We start from the raw sequence: 6,000 nt of genomic DNA on the forward strand, positions 1-6,000 counted from the left end.
AGTGGAATTTTCCTTTCTAGCCCAGACATGCCAAATGTTTACGGAGTTTACTTGCCTGCACTTGAATTCTGGCTGATGAAATGTAGACACTGTGCTTCATCGGAAAGGGCTCAGTACAAGTACATGGCTTATGGTCAGCGGTGTTTGGGTAAGACATTTGCATAATTTTCTCAAGTGGCAGTGACTCCACACTGTTTGCCCAAGTAGCTTTAAGAAAACACTAGATGATTTTCCAAATGGTAGTACCTCTGTTTGAATATGAACCTTAATGGCCATATTTGTAACAGGGAGTTTTTATATGTGATAAACTATTTTTCCTTTAATCTCTGGACTCTGAATGACATGGTGTATACAGAGGAAGAGAAGGTATGGTTCCTGAAAAACTTTTTTCCAGACCTTTAACAGAAGCAGCACAACAGAGAATGATGAATGAATAGCCTCTGCTTCATAATTTCAGTTAAAACTATCTTCTGATAACCTTTGACATAACTAGCAAGAGCAAGAGATATTTTATTCCATGAATTGGGCTTAAATCCTTAAGCTGTCAGTTAATACTGGTTGCAATTTGGCCTTATTTGAATTCTTCCTTGTATTTTGAAGATATTAGCTTTTAATCTGCCTGAAGTGATCTTGATACATTTTTTGTTTCTTCCTCATTGCAATAGTCGACATCCTTAACACAGACTGTTTAAGACATTGTCAGCTCTTTTGAACTTCTCCTTTTCCTACATTCATATCCAGGGAAAATACAGTATAGACTATGAAAGTACTAAAATTTGCTCCCTTAAATTCCCATCTTCATGTCTTTGTGAAATGTCTGTCTTCCACTCTCCTTTTTACAAGCCTTTGTAAAAGTCCACTTCAAGGCTGTACCCAAGTCCTTGTTTAGTTGTGGAGATCAAAGATAGAAGGGTGTGAAAACACAGCCTCCTAGTTCATACTCAGAAAAGTCCTGGATCTTTTCACAGGTTAGTTTGGAAACTGCTACCATGGAAGAAACCCATTTCATTTATCTCATAAAACCATATCTCCTCTTCCTCCAAGAAAACTCTTCTGTTTGTCAAAATTTTCTGCCAGTTTGTGTCTTAAAATAAGTTTGGCTTTTTGCCCCCCCATCACTTATTGCAAAAATAGAGCATAACCTTGGATTTCTGATGGTTAAAATTTGAAACTAAGCTTACTTCCAAATATCCAATAGCTCATTCATACCCAATTATCTCTGGGTACCACCAATGTTGTTAGAGTTTAAGCAGGTTTTCCTTCTTCCTGGTATATATTCCCATTATGTATCTATGTGCAATAATCACCCTATAAAAATAGCAGAACAAAATAGTAGAGTAAAACTATTAAACTGATATATTTTACAGAAGGAGAAAAGAAAATTTCCACAGGATGCCCTACCCCAATAAATATTTTCCCCAAAGGTGAGATTGTAAGCAAATATCAGTACTTGGAACCCTTCCTTTCAAAGTGTGTTTACTAACTAAAACTCTGTTACACAGGAGGACACAAGTGAGAGCAGTATTCAGTGCAAAGCCAGCATTTTCAGTGACATGGTAATAAAGTTAAAATACTTGTAAAAAAAAAGAAACCAACAGGAAACAAAACAAAATCAACCCACAAAACCCTTAAAAACACTTTTAGAAAAACAGCTCAACACAAATGAATTCTCCTAGCAATGATAAATAAATAGTGATTTCATGACACTGTTTATTTACTGTCATTGAGATTTTATCTTGGATCAAAATATGTAAACAAACACCCAACTCCAACAGTTTTGGAATTAAATACAGGACTGGTATTAAATTTATAATTCCTCTTGAGTATAACCCAGCCAGAAACTTAAATTACGGTTAAATCACAAGCCATCTGTCCTGCTATGAACACCCTTGCTGTATGTAGAAACCCAGTCACAAAAGAGTACTCCTTGTTCAATTCTGATTTTTGTTAGAAAAGCACATTTACTCATCCCACTTATTTCATATTGTTCTAATTATCCCCACAATGTGATCATTCACAAAAGGCATTCTTGACCACGAAGAAAACTGTGATGGATTATTAAAATAAAAATTGTCATTTCAGAGTCTACTTTCGAAAGCTTTCCTCTTGCCCAGAAGATGACATCATGTGTCACTGACATTGGCGGCTTTGGAGTATTGTACATCAGCCACAACAAAATAGTTTCAGTCCAAGTTTAGCAATAAATTCTACTACCATGCAATTAATTATTAGGTTTCCAGATTATCAAAAACCATTCATACTTGTTCTAGGCAACCCCTCCTGAGGGTATGGGGCATCCCCTGGGACCACTGAATAAGCCTGGACTGCTCAGGAGTCTTGAAGCACAGGCTATGGACAGTCCCTCTAAAAACACAGCAGGAGCTTGCTAATCATGGGAGAACCACGTCCCTTTGCTTGATCCCACCATTAAGAAAGTGTCATTTTTCTTTTGCTCTTCAATGTGGCCATTTGAGAGATGCTTTGCTGGCCATGAGTGGCAGGGTGTGGGCAGCAGGAGGCTGTGGGGGTCGTGAACTGTCCTGTGCCAGCCACAGACGGTTCTGGGACCGGCGTGAACACTCTAGTGTGTGCCAGAACTTTGAGCAATTGGAGGAGCCCCCAGGCCCCTCAGAAGGTGTATTTGGGAGTCAGAATGGAGTGCTGCTGTGGGGGAGTGTATGTATATCCTGAAGGGACGGTGGCAGCAGGCCACCAATGCTGGAGCAGGGACACCTGAATGGCTGTCATCAGCCCAACAGAGCTCTACAGGAGGCCATAGATGTGTTTCTCTCTCTTTCCACAGCCTTGCAGACACTGTGCCTGGTGACTCGTGTGTTTAATCCCTGCAGCCAGTGGCACAGCAGCTGCAGTGACACATCAGCTGGGGGTCACCTTGTCCCAGTCTCCACTGACCTGGTGTCATGTGTGCTGACTGGGAAGTGGCTAGAGCACACCAGCTTGAGTTTCTCACTTTGATGGACAGCACTGTTTTGGCCAATGGATCAGAAATGTTGCCTTTAGAGCAAGCAAATCAAACCCCAACATGTCAATGGACAGGCCTGTGAGCTTTGCTTAGAATTGAATTTAGTGCAATGGGTTAAAAAGCACAGGTCAGACTCACAAGAAGAGACATGTCTGGCAAGGTTCTTGTTGTCAGAAAACAGTTATCACTGCTAAGTGTATGGATGAATAGCAAATTAGTGCTTCTCCAGTGCTTTTGCTGTGCCAAGCCGTTCCCTCTTGGCTGTACAAAGGCGAAATGCTTTTCCCTAAAAGGTATTTTCATAATGAGAAATCTGCACAGCATGGCTTCATCTATGAATAAGATTTAATAAAATACAAAAATAAAGCACATTTATTATCTGTACATCATTACAGAGTAGGTATAAATAAGTTTTTCAATATATGACTGTTTTAGAATATCTGCCATTGAATTAGATTGCACTTCAAGGACCTATTCTCTCAGTATTTTCCGCTATGGACACTGGAAATGTTTGTTTTTTCACAGCTTTAGAAAAAATACAATATATTTAACAGTAGAAAGTAAGAAAATAGTCTTTGGGTTGGGATTCCTTTGGATACTGTGCTTAGATGAGTGTGTAAATTTTATTTTCTTTTTAGTTTTTAGAACGGTAATCATACATATAATCCTTCTCTTCAAAAGGAAAAATAATATTTAATTCTAGTGACATATAATTAAAACTCATAACCTGCTGTTAAAGCCCAGCTTATGCCTTTTTTTCCATTATGCCCTATTTATTACTGTACATGGTGCCATTTTCAGTTTTTTACCACCTGTGGGTTTCTAACTCTTTCTTGTCAAGTTTTTCTGCTAATTGGCGTGACTTGCCACTTTCCTGGTCCAGTCCTGTGTGCCTGGAAGACACCAGACACTGGGATATGGAGCTGTGTCCCTGAACCCTCCCAATCCAGTGCAGAGTTATTTCTGGTTGGGTTCTGCCTGGAGCATCCCCTTAGCTGAGGAGGGATGTGAAAGTTTAGAGAGCAAGTATTGAACAGCGTTGCAGGTGCGAACACTGTTTCCACTTACGGTAAAGTGAAAAAAAAAAGTGCCTTTTCATTGTGTTTCCTCATACACAACTCCACAACGCAAGAAAAATACAGTTAGAAACCTCACATCGTTACACGTGGAATTATCTCCAGAACTGCAGTTGTTTTATTGAACTTGACAGGTAGTGAAGAGGGATTTTGTTGGTAAAAACATATCCATAATAACATGCATTGCTCCTGCTATCAAGTATGGTTACAGCTGCTGCTTGAAAATTCATAAACACTGCAGTGTTTGAATGGAGAACTGTAGGGCAAGGAAATAACAAATCACTAGAAAATATTTTAAAATGTGATTGTGGCAGCTCAAAAAGAAGAATTTTTGGACTCGTATAAAAGGCAGACCAGACACTACTTTTTAAAAGATAAATTTATTATGAGGTCAGTGATTTAACAGGAGATAAAAAGAACTATAAAAGATGTAAGTAAAGGCAAAATGGAAAGACCATCCTACCTGCTCTCTTATTTAATATTTGGTTTTACCAATTTGTGTAATCTGATGGAAGATTTAACAAGATCTGTGAATGTTCCAGGTCATCATGCTTAAAATGGAATCACTAGAGGGATGTTTGCTCCACTAGAACATGATTTTGAAATCGAGATATCTTATATGAGCCATAATGGATAATTTTAATGTCACCTGTAGTATAGCTTGAAGCATCAATGTTCTTACCCCCTTCATCCCTTTCCTCCTGTGACACAAGTCACATTTGTGTCTCACATGTTTGACTAAACCATTCCCATCTAACGAGGCATAAAGCTTCCCGGAAACAGACAGTCCCTTACTTCCTTTGCTACCCTATTTACAGTAGTTAATTGCACTTCTTCAAAAGGAAGACCTGAATCTCTGTATTTGAAGTGTGTTTTAGATTATAATCTTCCACATTTAAATAGGCTCAGCTGTGCTTGTGATCACTTCAAACCCACTCAGCTGAATAAGCATGAAACCACACAGATGCTTGTCCTTAAAAACAATGTCTTCCATGTCCAGGTCAAGCTCTGATATCCACAGAGATGGATGAGGAGCTGCAAAAATAGTTAATGAATACACTGTGTTGACATGACCGTTGGGATGACTGTTGGGCTGTTTGTTTAGTTAAACACTGGGCTGTAAGAAAAGAAAATGAAGAAAAAAATTGCCAGAGATAAGCCATATCTTAGTAAACATTTAAAGACAGTTACACAACCAAGAGAGAAGAGTGCTTGACCTCCCTCTTAACTCCTTCTAAGGAAAGAAAGCCCAGAAACTGAAAAGAGTCTGGACTTAGAAGGTATCTCACTTGATCTACAGAATAGATAAGTCTTGGGAAGAGAGGAGAACCAGGCCATGACATAAGCATCTGTTCCTGTATTTGTTGTTTTAAAGCCCATTTTATGCTTTGTATATGAAAACAAGCCAATGGACATCAGAGAACTGAGGCTGTATTAGGTCATTCTCTTGTCCTGAACAATGGTCTCAAGCAAATATCTAGGAAAAAAAGATAAGATTAGAGGAATGATACAATGAAAATTGCTCTGAGAAAAGTCCCAGCTTTTCCCAGCCCTTTACAAGGGCTTGTAGCACAGGGACTTCCTGGGGCAGAAATGGTTTCTGTGTATTTAATACCCCTTGTGAATTTCTTGTCAAGGTACATGTCAGTGTCTTCTTATACCTGTGCACAGTTCTGGCTGTCACTATCCTGTGTCAAGGAGTTTTGTAACTTACACATTTTGTGCTTAACTTTTTTTTTGTTGTTGTTTTTGTTTTGGATCTTCCACTTGATGGCTTTAAGGCCCTTCACACTTGCTAGGGAAAAAGCAGTGAAAAAATACTTCAACATCTGTTGACAGCAACTTCATATACTGAAAATTACTTCAAACAAGTATTTCTGTCCTTTTGAGGGATTCCAGGCTCTAAGCAGTTACCCAGCCAAAAGACAGAGCTGCAAGTTT

Source organism: Corvus kubaryi, unplaced genomic scaffold (genome assembly GCF_017639235.1).
Source record: "Corvus kubaryi isolate FWS band 111438036 unplaced genomic scaffold, C.kubaryi_AGA036_p1.0 37385, whole genome shotgun sequence".
NCBI lineage: Eukaryota > Metazoa > Chordata > Aves > Passeriformes > Corvidae > Corvus > Corvus kubaryi.